This window comes from Ambystoma mexicanum, chromosome 13 (assembly GCF_040938575.1).
Source record: "Ambystoma mexicanum isolate Mex_15411 chromosome 13, UKY_AmexF1_1, whole genome shotgun sequence".
In the NCBI taxonomy this organism is placed as follows: Eukaryota; Metazoa; Chordata; class Amphibia; order Caudata; family Ambystomatidae; genus Ambystoma; species Ambystoma mexicanum.
Window position 1 is genome coordinate 761,552,023 of NC_090938.1, and position 17,563 is coordinate 761,569,585.

Sequence of the window (17,563 nt, forward strand, 5' to 3'; positions counted from 1 at the left end):
TAAATGCCTCCCATTCAGGAAGGGATGGCAAGCTGCCCCACAGAAAATCGAGAAATTAATCACATAGACGTTTCCTGTGATATACATATCTACAGACATTAAGTTTGTTTTTTATTTCACTTGCAAGAGTACTTTAAATGTGTTTTAAATTGCTCTGTCGTGATCTTTGGGGAACCTGGTTAATTCGGAGCGTTGCTGTATGCTTTGAAATTGTTGAAGACGCACCACAACGTCGCTTCCTTTAATAATTTATATTCCTGTCAACCTCCAAAGTGCCTGGATGTTAAATACCAGAAACGACTTACCCGACATGGCCTCGGAGTATGTGAAGGAGGCAATGCCAAGTTGACGCTTTCGGGGGACGGCCCTACATTCGTCATTCTCCTTCGTGTTCACGTGGCCCATCATTGTAGACCACGAGGTAGCGGTGAGTCAATGAGTTGTGGCTCATGAAAGTAGCGGGCTGTGGTCGGCAGCTTAAGTACTGCATACCCTGGTTCTGCTGTGTACATGCTTAGACCCGCGTGGTGGAGCAGGCAAAATGGGACTTGTTTATTCACTCCCACCTTACCAATACTTCTGACTGTGCCAACGATGCACTTCTTGGTTTTTGACTTTAATACTGGCACGGGAGGCATAGGCCCTCATTCCAAGGTTGGTGGTAGTCATGGCACTATTAGCGCCATGACTACCACCAATAATGGGACCGTGTCCGGTCCCGTTCAATGGGGATTTACCGGTCCAGTCCGACCTTGGCGGGACCGGTATGTCCCCATTATAAAAGCCATTCCCATTTGAGCCCCCATAGGCTCAATGGGAATGGGGAAGGCGCTAATAACGGTACCGCAATTTGCGGTACCGTTATTAGCTCTGAAGTCCCTTAACTGGCCCCGTCCATAACGCCTGGTAAAACTCGGAATAGGGCGCAAAGGGATTACCGGCACCAATGTCCTTAACGGTGCCCGGTATCCCTTTGCGCCCACCTCGTAATGAGGCCCATAGTATCACAAGTAGACACTGACACATGAGCTGCAAGTTTCAAAACCTTTATTGATGGTTTAAAAGGGGTTGGAAAACTCCTAATTTGCCCTATAACTAAGATGGGAGTATTCTAGACCATCAAACGAAAAGAAACTACAGTCCTAATCAGTCCTTAGTCAAAATAAAATGGCCTATACTAATAAACCTAATGCCTTCCCTCTTTCTAATGCAATAAATCTGGAAAGGGAAAATGTAATGCAAAAAGGAAATTCAGTGTTCAAAAGAAATGTCAGTATGGCTGAGTAAATCCCCTCCCCACGTTTTGGAGCACGAGGTAAGGTGGCACACTTGGACCATACGACACACTCTGGCTTCGGACACAAGGCTTTCTTTCACTCCAGTCTGGGTCATCTTTAAGCTTTCACTGCACATCAACAAAAGTACATTTCCTTCCACTTACCACAATTTAGTACAGCTTCTCCTCCACCAGGCTCAAACCTTTCAATCACAATGTGTAGGGGTTCCCTTCCCCAAGCTTCAATCACACCTTCATAGGCTTCCCTTCATCGGGCTCGAGTCTCCTTTCACTTTCCTTCCGCTGTCAAAGACTTTCAAAACTGCAAGGCTTTTGCTTTTACCTCGACATGACCACTTCGGCCTTCTTTCCTCAAACATTATATTTTCTCTTCTACACCAAGGCCTCTTGGTAAATATAGTTTCGAACACAGTGCTTATTTCAATGTTCAAATACATCTCTTAAATCGAGGTTTCCCTCTGCCTAAATCAAACCTAACAGTTGAAAGACATCTGTCACATCCACGTTTCCCTCCATCTGGATCAAACCTAACAGTTCCAAGACATTTCTCACATCTTGCATCTCAGTTTTTCTCTCTTCCTGCTGCTTCTACGGCATCAGACATTTCACAAAGACTTTCGATTGGGCAATCTTCTTTTGCCAGACCACTCTGTTACTTTGTATCTTTAATTTATATTTCTTTACAATACTTTGCTTTCTCTCGCATCTTATCGGCACACGCGCAACCTTCATTCGTCAGATACTGTTGCCGTCAAGTTTCATTTAACGCAGACTGGACTTTCATTGCTTTCATCAACACACCGGTTGTGTTAATTCATTTTCATCTTTCGCGGCTTTGATCCTGAAGTCAAGGATGATACCACAACTGTTGCTGTACCTCCCCAACTCTGACGTTCACCGGGGAGGGTGGCTGCTATCCTTGAAACACAAAAGAGGTTTGTCTCTTCTCTTCAGCTGGGCTTCCTTGCGCAACCTTCAAGGCCCTTCAGAGGTAATGATCTCTCACCGGGGTGTCCAAGGTTTCAACGTACCTCGGTACCGTTCCTCGGCCTGTCACTCTGCTCTGCCTGTTTCGCTGCCACCCATGAGGAACTGCTCCTTCTCATGCATCGCCTTGCCCAGAGAATGTCTCAGTGTTCCACCTTTTTACCATGTGGGAAGAGCTAATAGGTACCAGGTGTTTGTAATTAAGATCAAGTGCCTGACCCTGCCTGATCTTATTAGTGGAACATGTCCAACGTACTGCATGGGTGGTACTCCTTTCAGCCTCAGATCTCCTCTTCCTCAGCTCAGTGTTTGTGTAGAAAAGGGGGGCAGGCGATCTGGGAAGTTAGAATGTCCTATAAAATAGGAAGGTACAAGGGTATTTGGAAAGGGGGGATACCATATCTTGCCATCAGGCGTTCCACCACCACTCCCTGAGGACCCCTCACCCAGGTGATCCTCCGGCACTTGTCCACCTTCAGGGTCTGGATCCAAAGTCAATGGCCGTGCCCTGGCCACCTGAGTAGGGGATCCCCAGGGTCTAGGCAGTGAAACACCCTCTGATTTTTCACAATATGCACTGTTCGTTTGTCAATCTTCTTGCTAATGTGTATTGACATTTGCATTGGCTATGTGGAAGCCGATTGAAATAGAGACCTAAATCGCCTAGAGAGCGTAACAGTGATATTTCCCTGCTGACATTGCATATTCTGTTCAGTGTTACATTTGTGTATATCGATATAACTTCACACATGCAAATATGTTTAGAAACCTGGACATATGTGTACATTCACTGGAGCAGAAACCAATCCTTTCTATGACGGGAGTGTATGTTTTATGGGTGTTTCATCTTTTAATTCTGCATATGCGAGAGATGGAATGGTGTGTTGCTGGTTCTGTGAATGAACGGCATATTTGAACGGATGTAAAGGACCTTCCTGCATTAAAAAAAGGCATTTATTTGCTGCATGTAGCTGCAGATGTTACTAGGGTGCATGTTGTCTCGACTAGGCTTAGAAGTGGGGCACAATTAGATGGATGAGTCTGATCTTTTGCATAAGAAAGAAGATTATGTTCATAAGTCACATAAGTCTCTTGTCTTGGGTTAGTGTTAAGATGGATTTCTAAACTCAGACCTGGTGGGCAGATGTTTAGAAGGCCACCCTTGTTTTGTGGAACAGGGGAACCTTCTAGACAAACCAGACCAATCTATGGTAGCTTGGCAGGCGGTACAGTCCGTACCAGACTTTAGCAGTCTAGCCCACTTTGTTCGTACGTGTTAACCCTGCAGTTTCAGGATGCTCTGGCTCTCAGCAGCTGCGGGACACAATGATCGTTCGTGGCGGGACAGTTGCCTTTACTCAGCTCTCAAGGAAAGGAGAAGGTTAGTTCTGATCCAGCACATCTCAGGACACAGTAGGGCAGATTTGCAGGCACTCTCAGCGACGGTCACCACAGCGGGCGACACAAGGACCGCAAATACTTGTGGCATGGCGCACTCTCATAAATTGTGACTCAAAGGAGTTAGGTCAATGAATTATGGCGGGAGAAGGCCAAGGACCACAAGTAAGCAATTCCCAAAGTCTTGAGTCTCAACTCAGGACCACAGCTTTCCTGTGCGATACCCTGGGTTTGAGCTGGACAGTTCACTGGATGGCCCAGGAACACTTCCAAAGGGGCTCTTTGTGAGGGTAAGTAGGAGTTGCTGAGAGTAGTTGTTCCCACTACTCCAAAGGGGCGATGCACTCTTGCAGGCCTTCTTGGTACGATGCATAAGCAGGGGTCCGACAGGACAATAGCATGGTTAGGGTGCCAAACCTTCCAATCATGTCACCGGCTGTTCCTTGAGTGTGCTCTTTCGTTAAGGATACTTGGCTCCTTATGAGGTTTGGTGTGAACTTCAGTTGATCGACCTGGAATGGATGCAGAGCCCCTTCTCTCATGCAAGATTCGGCTTGCGCTCAAATCTCAAATAGCCAATGGGAGGTCTGCTCTCTTGCATGCACGCTAGGTGTGGCAAATCGTGGCTCACAGTGTTTCCAGTCATTCATGACTACCAGACATACTGGCACCAGTAGTGTGGATTGGGACCAGACAGTCCCAAACCTCTTCCTGGGCGCTAGCACACGTGATATGCAGGAGCCCATGAATGATGCGGTTATTGTGGGCGGTGTTTACCAGTACTGACAGCCTGAAGGACGTGTCTGTTTCCCCATAACAAATGAGCGAAAGCCCAGAGGATTGCAGCTGAAGGTGGTGCTCCACTGGAAAAAGTCAGGTTAGGTAAGCCAAAGAAAAGCAATTTGTTTGGGGGGTTCGTAAATGGAGGGAAAATTGCACCTAAGGGAAATCTTTCCTAAAACTCGCCCCTCCCAGACCTAAGGACAGGGGGAATTATTCCACCCCTGGATGAGCCTCATGTTCAGGTCGACTAAACATTCTGGACAACCCATCAGCATTGCTATGTTGGGCACCTGGTCTTTGCTCAATGGTGAAGTCAACCCCTTGCAGGTTTATGGACCACCTGGACAACTTTGGAGTCTCTACCTTCATGTTCATTAGCCATTTTAAGGGCTTATGACCAGTTTGCACAGTGAGGTCCCATAGAGGTAGAGTCTCAGCTTCCTTAGGGCCCACATGACAGTGAAACATTCTTTCTCTACAGTGGACCACCTGAGCTCTCTGTCCTTAAGATGGTGACTAATGAAGCCAATAAGGTGTTCCTTGCCTTTCTCATCTACCTGTGATAGTACAGCACCTATCCAGTGTCAGAGTGTAAGAGGTTTTGTCTTTGTGGCTATTACCTAATTTGGCGGTAATTTAGTATTGTGTTATTTTGGGCAGTACATTGGCATTACCTCATTTTGGTGGTAATTTAGTGGTGAGCAAATGGTTTATACTACCCCATATGATAAGACAAGCCTTCTCCCTTTTATAACTATGACACACTTTGGGCTGACTGTAAACATCCACCCAGGCTTAGCACATTTATAAGAGAAGCCAGTAATATCACAAATAATGTCAATTATCGCATAAATATTGTGCCAATGACTTATCTACATCAGAGGCCTATGCCCTTGGAGGGCTCTGTTCCCCCTTTTAGCATGCAGGGTGGAATACATTCATACAACACACCAGTGTATATATACTTTCCCCTTTTTCTCTGGCTTTACCTCAAGCGGTAAAAATGTACCACTGTGTTGTAGACACCAGAGTGCCTCCTACTTACTTTCCCCCACTGAAATATTGACCATCATACGTATGAAATGAAAAAGAAAACACTAAACACCAACATTGCTCCTGCTATCGCAGTTATTATTTTTACATGCATCAATATAACAAGAAACAAAACATTCTATTTCCTGATAACACAGTTATAATCTCTTACCAACAGGCTTGCGCAGCTGCGATTCTCTGAGAAACAAAATACAAATGCATTGCAAAAACGTTTTCTTTTCTTTTTGTTAGTTCCACGTGTGTGAAATAACTCACGATTAACTATTTGAAAAGAATGCCCTATTCTTGTCTAAATAGTCACAGAGATAATTGGCAGTCACCCAACGCTCTCCTCAATTTCACAAATACTTACACAAGGACTTGAAATAGCTGTGTCTTATCAGTGCAACCCCTCCTTGCTCCTGCCTGCGCTGAAGCCTTCCCCAGCCACATGATCCCTAGCACTTCCGAGATGGCCTTGAGCTTCCAGGCAGATAGGACGGCAGCCACTCGGCAGTTGGCATGAAAAAATACAGCACCCAGCCGTGGCGCAGGAAAGAACAGCAAAAAGCCCAGCCTTTCGGTTCAACTATCTATTTAATCAATCTGCCTGTCGATCAAGAGTAGCACTGCCTCCCCCTTGACGTATCTGACACCTTCTATACTTCTGACTCCACTGTCCAATCACACCCGAGATCATGTATGTATCTATTTATTTCCTGTGCAAAGAGATTTCAGAATGCACAAGAAGGCAGCTATTCATTTCTTATTTTTTTTCTTTTTTTTCCGGTGCACATTTCTCTTCCATGGAGAAATACTAAGACAGAATTTGCATCCGTGTTTACTGAAATTGCATTGCAATGTCAATCAGGAGAACTAATTAGTTACTGGGGTTTTGTTAATAGGGAAGTTAGTTTGTTATCAGGGTTATTCTCCCAATGCAATTTACACAGATGGGAATTCCCAATCCATATACATAATGCACTTTGAATTCACAGTTTTTTTCTGCATTCTGCTTGGTCATGGAAGGCCTAAACACTGTTATAATGAACCAATGTGGCATTTCACCTGCTTCATATAATTTCCCATCTCTTCTCTGCATTTAGACTAATCCCACTAAAATGCTGACCGGTATCCCTGATCTACTAAAGGTTTTGCACCCATTTTACTGGCTGCATCTGCACACATTTTGTTGGGTGCTTTTTAAAGTGAGCACCCATTTTACTGGCTGCTACTGAAAACATTGTCATCTGTACACCTTTTGTTGCTTCCATTGAAAACACTGTCATCAGCACACATTTTGCTGGGTGCCCTTAAAATGACTGCCATGTACACCCACATATATTCCCTTCTATTCAGAAAAGTATGACTGCTCGCAAAGTCATATTTGGAAGAACTGCACAGCAATTTCTCTGGGATAGTTCAATACCAACCATCAGATAAGTAACAGTTAAAAATACCATGGTAATGAAAATGAACATATGGATATTTCACAATGAATAATTGCTTGAGTGTAAAGCAAAATAAAACAGAATAACATAGTGTATATATGTCATTAGGAAGTCCATCCTCCATAATATCACTATAGGATCTGAAGTATAGTCTCTATCTATGTATTTTATGGAGTAAACATTTTTATTAACGTGTATGCACAAAAATAAAATAATAAAATAAAACAACAAAATAAAATACAAATAAAATAAACAATTCTCATTGTCCCCAGTTCAAGTCCAGACTGGTAAAACATAGCACAGCAACATGCTCCATCAGCAATAAATGAAAACAAAATGCACTGAAGATGAACCATGCAAATGAGAACCAATCATGTTCACTTTTTGATACCCAGGATCCTCATGACCATGCCTCCGGATGTCCTATCCATCAGTCTTTGCACCAGTTTCCCGCATAACAACATCGTCAGCGAAATTTCTCTGATTCCTCTGATGTGACACTCCATTTATTTCCCTTCTCCGAAGTCATCTCTTATGGTCATCTCCTTTGGCACCTCGGGTTCGTTATCTTCACCCCCATTCTTCGGTCGGGGGGCTTCCCGGGGCCTCCTCCCGTGAACTCCAATCCATTGAACCAGCCCTGCAAGGACAATTGATTAGTGATTTTTAAAGTGAATAGAAAAGAGACAGATTAAGTACATAGCATAAAACAATTGTCTATCCCTTTTTCACTATAAGGCTGGAAAGGAAACGTTTACTAACACCATAGCTCCCTGGACTTGCCACTTTTGAACACCTGCAATTAAACACATATTATAGAGAAACAAACAATATTTTACACTTTGCATCACAGTAATTCCCAACTAACTATACCCTTCTATAATATTTTATATCTCTATACCTTTTTCATCATGTTTCTTTGTCTATTTGAGACCACTGCAGAAAATTCTTACCCCACAATATTAGAATAGCTTAGTCTGATTCAGTGCCTTTTATGAAAACATTGCACCATTCATAAAAGCTAGATGTGGCATTTTTGATTGCTTTTGCTTACTCACCAGACCATATTTTTGATCATTCATGGAGTGAAATATATACCACCTTGTACCTGCTACCATGTCATTGAGTTATATGCCTCATGAAACAGTCACTCTTCAATGTATCCGCCGTCAGTTAAACTTACTGTGCTTTTATCACTATTCCTTACTGTCAGCTTTATTTTCATCACAATCAGTACATTTAACTGGTCTCCATCTGCTCAAGTCTCTTGATCTCATGCTTTGGGTGGCAGGGCTTAATTTGGTTGGCATGAACAAATTGCTCTGTCACCATCTCACCCTTCTTTCACATTATATTATATACAACAGGGGATATTTTACCTACAATCTCAAACAGACCTTGCCAAGCCGTGATATACTTTGAATTTTTATGTCTATTCCTTCCAAAATGATATTTATATACCTGATCACCTATTTTATATTCTTTCACAGATGTCTTTGTATCATAATAGGTATTTGCACTTTCAGCAGCTCTTTCTAGATTTCGTTGTGCAAATGCAAATGCATGGTGTAAGTGCTTCCTCAATTCTTCCACATATTCGTGAACTGTGGATGCACTCACAAGTGTTTGCTTGTGTGTCCTGTACAATAAATGTTGTGGCAGCACCATGTTTCTTCCTGTCAATACTTCATGAGGGCTGATGCCTGTTGCTTTGGCGGTAGTCGACCTAATGGCCATTAATACTAAAGGTAACCGTAGATCCCAACTGGAGCCTGCCTCTGCTACAAACTTTTTTAATATCTCCACTATAGATCTGTTGCTTCTCTCTACATTTCCAGAAGAAGCTGGCCTATAGGCTATATGCAATTTCCTCTTTATTCCCAATATCTGCCACACCTTGCTCATCAATGCACTAGTAGAGTGACTTTTCCTGTCTGATTCTATCCTCTGGGGTAACCCGAACCTTGAAAATATGTGATTTACCAACAATGTGGCTGCGGTTTGTGCACTACAGTCTGGGGCAGGAATACACTCCACCCACTTTGACATTAGACATACCGCCGTTAATAAATATCTATTTCCTCTGGGTGATCTTTTTACAGGCCCAACATAGTCGATTTGCAAATCTGACCATGAAAGGGTTAAATCTCTTTTCATCAATGGAGCTCTATGCATTGGTGAGCAGGTTTAAATTGTGCACATACCAGACACCCCCTGGTATATATTTCCACATCCTGGGACATATGTGGCCAGTAAGCATAGTCCTTCAATATTTCTAAAGTTTTTTGTGAACCCCTGTGTCCTGCAGTTATTGTGGCATGTGCATGGTGTAACATTTTAGCCCTCTGAATGAAACAGGCACCACCCACTGTATCTGACCTGTCACAGACTCTCTAATCATCAGACCATCCAGTAATTAAATTATTTTTTTATTCTTTATCAACTCTCTCAGCTCCTCCTTTCCTTTGCAATCGTTCTCAGCTAAGGGATTTTGTTTGGGGTCTATCAAATGATTATAAAAAACACCCAACACTAGGTCCTCTTTTTGTACCTTAATCAGATCCTGATCTGGTCTATCATAACTCCATTGCACTACAGGCCGCCGCACCCTCTATATCCTTATGAGACCTATCATCCTTCCGCTGCTCATTAGCTTAGTAGCCTACATCAACGCTACCTTTCTTGCTGAGAAGAAACTACACACTTGCACCTCTACCATCATGACACTTAAGCCTAGTATTCCTGCCCATCCCAACTACCAGATTACAGGAAAATATTCCATGATCCCCTGTACTACGCACATCAGAAATCTTAAATTACGTAGCAGACTCCCTAAAAACTATGAGCTGCTTACCAGATCGCTACCACCTTCCAATAAGAAAACTAATTGTCACCACATCATGACATCCACTAGCACCAAATGGCCCACTACTCTTCCCACCTGTAGCATCTCGGATCCTCAGACTCCCACACTCATCTCCAAGGCATTAGCCCCAAATATCCCCACTACATGCACAACTACAACTAAAATAGATAACCTACCTTTAAAAGGAGCTCTCCTCAATGGTAGGTCATTGGTGGCCCATGCTATCGACATAGCCGACCTAATCACAGAAGACAGCCTAGACTTCCTAGCGATAACCGAATCATGGTTACACAAGGCCGCTGGACCTGCACTTACGCTAGCCATCCCAGAAGGATACACTATTCTCAGACAAGATAGAGATGGCTCCCGAGGCGGCGGAATTGCGATCATATCTAGAGAGAGTTTATCGCTGAGACTAGTAGCCCCACACGACCTGCAATCATGCGAATCCCTCTCGGTCAAGCTACCACTAAAGAACTCCCAATCCCTTACCGTGCATATAGTTTACAGACCCCCTGGTCCCACTGGCACCTTTGAAGAGGATCTGCACAACCTAATTGCTTGTAATCTCAAACCCACCTCCCAAGTACTCTTGCTTGGTGACTCTAACCTAGGCCTGAATGATCCTTCTGACATTCATGCCGTGCAAATAGTAAACTCCCTTAATGCACTAGGATTAACCCAAAAGGTGAACGCTCCCACCCACATTAAGGGTAGAACCCTGGACTGCGTAGCCGACCTCAGTTGTACAGCTACTGTTACCTCTATCTCTCCCCTATCTTGGACAGACCATTTCCTTGTGTCCATGACACTTTCCACTACTAGACAAAAACTCTTGGCTCCCTAATTAGCGGCACCTTGTCTAACAAGGCCAAAAAAGAATATAACAGTGGACAGTGTAATCCCTAATATTCTACCCTCCCTGAATTATCTGGCAGACAGCCTAGACCCAAGTACGTTGGTGCATTAATATAATAAGATCATGCTCTCTACCTTGGACAAAGTCGCCCCTCTCAAACTGAGAGCTAGTAAACCTAAACTACATCTCAACAAGTAGTTTACTCCTCAATTAAAAGATTTGCGACTTTTAAAAAGAAAATGTGAAACTGATTGGCGCCTTTCGCCCTCCCATGAAAATAAAAAGAAGCTAGCGTCCACTGCTTCACATTATAAAAAAAAGAAATCTGCCAGGCTAAAAGAAACTCCTACAATGAACGGATAGCTAAGTCTAACTCCAGCATGAAAGAATTATTCTCAATCCTAAAAAAGTTACAGTCCCCTATCTCTCCCCCTGATATCTGCCTTAAAGACGAGAACTGGTGTTCAGAGATACAACTAGCACTAACCAATAAAATCAACACCCTCCAAACTAAAATAAAAAACAAAAAAGATTCTCTGAACTTATCCCAACCTACTAACCACCACCCCATACATAATGCTAATATCTCCGATCCAAATATCACATTTCACTTCACCAAAATGACTATCCTCGAGGTGGAAAAAACTATCCTCTCTCTCAAACCATCTAACTGTAAAGGTGATATCTGTCCAGCGCATATCATAAAAGAGGCTGCGAGAGACCTCTCCCCTTTCATTTCCAAACTGATCAACGCCTCCTTTGCCTCCGGCACTGTCCCAGCTAATTTGAAACAATCTTGGGTACTTCCGCTTCTCAAGAAGCAAACCTTACACCCACTTATCACCACCAATTACCGCCCCATCACAACAGTACCATTTCTTCTTAAAATCCTGGATAAAATTGCTTATTTACAGATCCAAAAATACCTCGAACAACACAAACTCCTAGGGGCCCGTCAATCAGGATTCTGACCATTACACAGGACGGAAACTGCACTGATAGACCTGAAGACACAGATCGATGAGCTGAGAGACCGAGGGAAAACTGCATTATTACTGCTACTCGATCTTTCAGCTGCATTCGACCTGGTCGGTCATAAGGTCCTCTACAGGCACCTTGATACAGCAGCCCACTTTTCCAGAGGCGCTGTTAAATGGATAGAATCCTTCTTGAGTGACAGAACCAGCAGAGTATTTTCTCCTTCTGCAGCAGCAGACCCTACCCCTATCATGTGTGGAGTCCCTCAGGGTTCGTGTGTGTCCCCCACTCTCTACAATATATTCACCAAGCCACTGTTCGATAATCTGGACCTTCTGGGTGTCACCTACACTAACTACGCAGATGACACTCAGATTCTCCTCCTGCTTTCTGGGGATCATGGCAAGGACCTGGCGTTGGTGAATAGAATTTATCTCATCATTCAGGCATGGATGGCCACTTACGGCCTCTGCCTGAATGATGACAAGACAGAGCTGATAATCCTCGGCTCCCTAACCAACATCTCCAAACTAGGGCATGAATATGCCTCCTTCATCATTGACGGTAATAATACCATCGTCTCCAAGGAGGTAAAAACTCTTGGTTTCTACCTGAATGCAACAATGTCCTTTACCAAACAATTAAATTCTCTGGCCTCTTCCACGGCCTATAGCTGTAAACTGATCAGAGCAGGCAGGCCCTTCCTTTCCAACGACAGTTGCCTTATACTGGCCAGAGCATTAATTCTATCAAGATTAGATTACTGCAACACCCTCTACAGCAGTGTCAATAAAACCATTATCCAAAAACTCCAAATATTACTAAATAATGCCATTAGAGCGGCACTAGGCATCAACAAAAGAGTACATATCTCAGCCATCAGACGTCATCATAAATGGTTATCGACCCACAATAAAATACAACTAAAAATCGCCTCTCTGACACATAAAGTGCTACACAACGTGGCACCAAGCTACCTCACTGACAGAATATCCAGAAGAATTTCCAGTAGACCGTCCAGAACCATTAATACTAATTGTCTGGTAGTACCCAGATTCAAATTGTCTGAGATTGGCGGCACCAGCTTCCCTGTGAAGGCCGCTAAACTTTGGAATTCCCTGCCACATCAGCTGAGAGCTGACCTCCCCTACTCTTGCTTAAGAAAGAACCTCATCATTCACCTCAACCTGACTGAGAATTAGTCCGCCCTGAAACTATGGTACGGTGGCGCCTACCTACTGTTTGATTAAATTGTGTATAGCTCCAATTACCTAGATGTATATTGTTCCGCCCCTACGTGCAACTTAAGTCTTGTATATTGTATTATATTGTATCATTTCAAATGTAATGTTGACATATCTTATTTGCCCTGTATATTTGTAACATATGTAAGCTTTGCATATCTGTTTGTGCCCTGCTACTCCTGGGTCTGGTGCGCCTTATAAATGCAATAAACAAACAAAACAAACAAACTACAGGTTGCTCAACTTCTTTTGGAGATTTGGAGCTTGTAACTGCATCTACCTGTATTTCACCAATTAGATGTTCAACGGGCAATAATTCTTCCATGACAGCCCCAATTTTGGCTAATTGATCTGCTTTGTCATTTCCCTCCTTATCCTCTCCCGGTGTCTTTAAATGCCCATGAATTTTCCTCCAGTGTATTATTAAACCATTCTCTGACACTAATTTATCTATAGCTTGGATCACTTTCCCATGTTTGAGTTTTTTTTTTGTTATATGTGAGCATCCCCTTTGCCTTCCAGTCAGGTAAATACTCTACAAAGCTGTTTCTGGCATAATCAGAATCAGTTACTATGACAATTTCTTTGAATTTGTTTTCAACTGCAGTAGCAATTTTCTTATAAATGGCAGCTAACTCTGCTATTTGGCTACTCCTGGCTCCAATTCTCAACCCTATACTAGGAATGCCTTTACAGTTTATCCAGACATTTCCTATCCCTGCCACAAGTTGTTTATCACTATCATTTTCTTTATGATAAGCCCTCCCATCTACATACACAGTTGGCAAATCTTTGCACGTATTATCATTAAAAGCTGTGTGTGGTGATTGTTCAAATTCATTTAAACTGGGTTCTATTTCTACTTCACCAAAATGACTTTCAGCTGCACAATCATGCAGATCTGCTATCCCTTGAGCAATTGGGCTCTTTTTGTTCTGTCCATATCTTACTTCTACAGGAAATCCCTGCAATGCCAATGTCCGGGAAGTGATTCTGGACTGCGCTAGGTTGCCTGATCTAATCCTTTTACTTTGTAAAAATGTCAACGGTTGGTGACTTGTTTCAATAATTACTTTCTCTCCCTGAATAATGGGACAAAAATGTTGTAACGCCCAGAGAGTGTTCAGGAGAGCCTTTTCACATTCACTGAATTTAGTTTCAACCTGAAATAACGCCTTGCTCGCATAGGCAATAGTTTTATGATTCGAATCATGCTATTGAGACAACACAGCTGACATACACTGTTCAGCGAAGCCTATTTCTACAAAGAAATCTTTATTATTTATGGGATAGGGTAAGAATGGCGCCTTCATGAGACATTCTTTCAATTTAATTACTTCCTCCAATTGCTCTTTTTCCCATCCCCAGGGTACATTCTGCTTCAATAATTTAGTCAAAGGTTGAGTGATTTCGCCATAATTTTCAATAAACTTCCTGTTATATCCTGTCATCCCTAGTAAACTTTTAAGACCTTTCATATTAGTAGGATTTTTTCAATTTCTGTATTGCTTCCACCTTTTTCTTTTGTGGATTTAACCCATGTTCAGTCACTTCGCTGCCCATGAAATGCACTTTCATTTTGCACCATTGGGCCTTCTGCAAGGATACTTTGGCACCTGCCTTCTGCAATTGGCCAACCACATGTCTAATCTCATCAAGATGACTTTTCAGACTTTCATTTTTAATTAGAACAGCATCTACATATACTATAGTTCCCCTTTCTGCCGCATCTGGAAGTGTTTTTCTCAAAAATATGCCAAATTCTGTTCTACTATTAACATACCCAAATGGTGTTCTGGACCAAGCGTATTGCGTTTTATCAAATGAAAATGCGAACAAATGTTGAATGGCTTCAGCCAATGGCACACACCAGTACCCAGATGTAAGATCTAACGTGGTAAACACCTTTGACCCATGCACCTGATTGAGGCCTTGATCAATAAAAGGCCATCTAGACATTGGTACCCTTTTATTTAATTTTCTCAAGTCCACACACAAATTCCATTGACCATTTCGTTTTAATACCCCCAAAATGGGAGTGTTTGAGGTACTATGAATGGGTCTGATAATTCCTCTGGATTCTAAACTCTTAATTATCTCTGCCAGTGACTCCAAGCATGCCAGTGGCAACTGATATTGGCACAAAAATACCGTATTTCTACCATATCCCTCTGATAATGTGGCAACAAGCAAATCAGTTCGGCCACAATCATATGCATCCTTAGCAAAAACCTCCTTAAATTTCATAAATATTTTTCTCAATTTACTCCTGTCCTCTCCAATGGAGGAACCTCTGTGCTTTCTTAAAACTGTGTGGCTGTATCTCTTTGCAGAGTTGCCACTTTTAGATATTTTGGAACATCAACCTCCATTTCAACAGGCTGACTTTCTGTTTCATTTTCACTTAAATGAAATAATATATAATTCACTTAGTGGCAGCACACTGTTTCATTGGAATCATAAGGATACACAGATTGAATTTTAAACATCCCTTTGGGTTGGGAATCCAGAGACTCCGGCAATTCACCCTGTGCGTTCACATATTTCTCAGGGATGTTCCCAATCACTGTGTTGTTAAAATCTGCAGTGGAATGTGATTTTTGTATTGCCATTCCTAACATGGAATTCTCTTCCAAATAAATATCTTGACACCCTTTATTATCTACCATGATTTTTATGGGCCCATCCCCAATCTCCACCAATGGTGTATATTCACATTCCAGACCTTGCTGCTTCATGGATTAATTTAAGCACAGACATGCATCAGAATCCTTCATTTGCTGCCCATTTCTATGTTTTAGTGTTATAGTGACTTGTCTGGTGAATGCAGGAATGGTAACTTTCTTTTTCACTTGTAATCAATTGTATATGGCACCAATTGCGCACAATGATACGCTTTTCTTTTGTCTTCAAATTCAGGTGCAGGTCCTCCTAGTCGGGACCACACTTTTTGGTTAAGGAAATCCAACACCATACACATTATGTGCATAATGTCATTTTCCAAATAAAACTCATTCTGTGTCCCACTCACTATCCACAAATTGTGGTATATTTTCAAAAACACTTTTTTTATTGAGTTAGCTGAGTTTAGTCAACTTTTTCAATCATTAATATGACAATAACAGAAAAGAAAACAATTCATACAGTAAAATTAATATTACATATTAAAACAACTCACTTGAGTACAAATACAAACAAGTGATCAGAGAACCAATTAGAAAAGAAATAAAATCAAATCAAACAGGCATCACCAAATTTCTACTTACATTACAATTCTAATAAATTAGGGGAAAAAGTAGACTTAGTTATGCCTATCTGGACATAAAAGTACCAATGTATGTCACAATTTGTCTCGAATCGCATTACATAATCAATGCTTATAGTTCTAGTGTGCTCAAAATCGTAAACTATCATCTGCTTCCTTTTGCTCTCATAATTACCGCTTCTAAACTCTTAGAGTATAATCTATTTCTCTGTGCTCTTAGATTAACCATTTACAGATTCGATCTATTCTACCAGCTTCAATGCATTCAAAAAGTTCACTGTCGCTATTCGAATACTCATAATTTTCGTAGCCACAATCGCTAACCATCTGTTTTCAGGATTCATATTGGTAAAATAGGCCATGTGTTTAATAAAACATGTTTGTCTTATCTCCATAAGTGACTGGCATTCTACAATCAAATGTTCAAAAGTCTCCTTGGTTTGTAGATCACCACAGAAATGACAATAATTGTCTTCAGATTTCATAAGTTTTCTTCGAGCCTGTACGTCACAAGTTGGCCATAAGTTTAGGTGCAATCCAGGGACATCATTTGATGGTCGCCAGAGGTCGCAAGTGCGACCTCTGAGGTCTCCCTTGCAACCTCTGTGGTCTCCCTTGCGACCTGTAAAAAAAAGAAAAATATTATTATTATTTTTTTTTTTTTTTTTACAATGCAAGCTCCTGGGCTGTGGCCAGCACCATGTGGCTCTTGAATTCTGGAGTGGCTAGCTTTCTTGTTCAGGCCCCTTAAAAAAAGAAGAAACATAAGAACATGAGGGCCACAAGTCTAACACTTTCAGCACTGAGCCTAAATAAGAAAGAATAGGAATGCCAAAAAATGTGTCTTTCTGGGATTCTATACAATAATTGCTAGACTCAATAAAGGTTTATTTCAGGCACACTTCAGGGGGTGAGTTACTGATTTAGTCTGTTCTCAAACGCCTCAACTCAGCATTTCATCCTTCTAAGGTCGAGAAATAAGTACCAACACAGGTTGGGTGATATTGGGTGTATATTTCTTCTATGTAAAGTGCTTAAGCTTAAATGCTATATAATAACACATCATTATTATTTGGTCATGGACGTCTGCTTGCAATCACAGTCATTTGGTAATATGGGCCTATACACACTGATCTTAACGATACATATGGCGATCCATTCAGGTATGAAATGTACATCACATTATAGTGATATTGTAACCATATGTTTCGTAGTGTACAATGCTATGTGATGCCACTTCCTGTTTTGTCAATGGGTGGGGTCCATCGCTTCCCGCGATATCACTTTGGGGTGGGGTCAAATGACATCACTTCCTGTGATGTCATCAGGGGGTCAAGGGTCATGTGATGTTACTTCTGCTACCCCTGGCATTTTGGTGAATTGACGTCCCTGGCGCAATCATA

General features: G+C 42.0%; 1 long non-coding RNA gene across 3 annotated transcripts in view; it reads right to left on the bottom strand.

The window, feature by feature from the left end:
* Positions 1–5,619: 5,619 nt before the first annotated feature.
* Positions 5,620–17,563, bottom strand: part of LOC138521917 (uncharacterized) — a 95,648-nt gene continuing 83,704 nt past the window's right edge. For 2 of the 3 annotated variants that reach the window (XR_011283171.1, XR_011283172.1), the window contains exon 4: positions 5,620–7,588. This is a non-coding gene — a long non-coding RNA (uncharacterized lncRNA). Of the gene's footprint in view, positions 7,589–16,063; positions 16,783–17,563 lie in introns of those variants that run through there. The other variant, XR_011283173.1, reaches the window with a different exon arrangement.